The following is a 1,561-nucleotide window of genomic DNA, read 5'->3' as shown; positions in this document are numbered from 1 at the left end:
ACAAAGACCTTTTTATAGTTGATGAGTTATACAAATTTGTAGTTGAAAATTTATAGTGTCCCAATCAATGTTGATAAGTTATACAAATTTATAGTTAAAAACTTTTTCATTTGAAATAATTTACTGCTTTAAAATACAATTTTTAAATTGTTTTTGCATAGTGTTAAAAAAACCACTTGGCAAAAAGTGTTAAAAATAAAACACTCGTAAAAAAAACTCTTTGTCGAGTGTCAAAAAACACACTCGGCAAAAAAACTTTTTGCCAAGTGTCAAAAAACACTTGGCAAAGAAACCTTTTGCCGAGTGTGTTTTTTACGAGTGTTTTTTGTTTAGCACTCGACAAAAAACTTATTTGCCGAGTGCCGAAAAAAACACTCAGCAAATCATCTGGCACTCGGTAAAGAGCTGGATTCTAGTAGTGTACGAGAAGCCAATGAATCTGGTCTGTTTGAGGAACAAGGGATGTTTTGCAAGAAACAATTCACATCACATAAAAGGCTGCGAGGGGTAAAGTGACAGTGACCATCGAACCGTGGTTGAAGGATCCAAGATGTGTATATGTGCACAGCCATACGCATGTGCACAAGATACGCTGCCAGCTCAGTAACCCACATTGACCGTAACTCAAGTACTCAACCTCAACACAGTAAAAGACCACGCGGCCAAAAAACAAGAAGCTAATGAGGGTGTTCCTTCTTGAACCCATTGTACCGTGACGGACAAGCTCTACCACTGCTTTGCATTTTTCATGGTAATAATATATATTCATGCTGATGTTTTAATTGGCATATATATGATGCTCTAATGACTCCGATTCAACCCCACGACGCGTACGTCCCAGTCGCCGAACCAATAATACGCACCAGCAGCAGCCACTAAACCTGTCGTCGACGAGGTCGTATTTGTTTTAACCTAGGTTTTTCCACATGCGATACACTTTTTTTTGCATGCCTTGTTGGATTTGGAGAGGCAATTAATATTAATTCCAGTCCGGACCAGGGTTCCAAACTGCTAGTCACGGGAAAAGATTGACCATCGTTACTCCATCATGCGTACTACTCGATCATTATATTTAGGTACAATCATATTCGATACCTATAAAAAAATATTTGAACATATGGTCCATATATCATATATTAAAATGATAATAGCAAATAGTATATTTTATTTCAGCCAAAAGGCCGAGAAAGGTATGAGTTGGAAAAAGAGTCTGACCTCTTTTTTTTATAGCCCGCTCAATTGCTCGTCCTGCTTCAGCTAACGAGATGGTACTATATGGGAGCGTTATATTGTATAGGGCTTTCTTGTCGTGTTGGACTTGTGTGGTTTCTCACGGTCTATCTATGGTGTAACGACCAATTTGTGTAACGGCTCATTGGTAGGTGAGAAGCGGATGAGAGGAACAGATCTACGTGCTTCACACGTAACACACGGTGCATGAAACCGGTGCTTTAAAACAGTGGAGACTAACATATAGCACATGCTAACACTATGATTGTAGAGAGGTGAGGGGTCGATGGAGGCGGCAGCGCAAGTGAGAGGAGGAGGAGGCTGGGGCGAC

The 1,561-nt window shown here is 39.8% G+C and overlaps 1 pseudogene; it reads right to left on the bottom strand.

The window, feature by feature from the left end:
• Nucleotides 1-1,086: 1,086 nt before the first annotated feature.
• Nucleotides 1,087-1,194, bottom strand: LOC111589512 (uncharacterized; annotated as a pseudogene).
• Nucleotides 1,195-1,561: the final 367 nt, after the last annotated feature.

This window comes from Zea mays, chromosome 5 (assembly GCF_902167145.1).
Source record: "Zea mays cultivar B73 chromosome 5, Zm-B73-REFERENCE-NAM-5.0, whole genome shotgun sequence".
Lineage (NCBI taxonomy): Eukaryota > Viridiplantae > Streptophyta > Magnoliopsida > Poales > Poaceae > Zea > Zea mays.
This window is presented reverse-complemented; position numbering and strand designations above follow the sequence as displayed.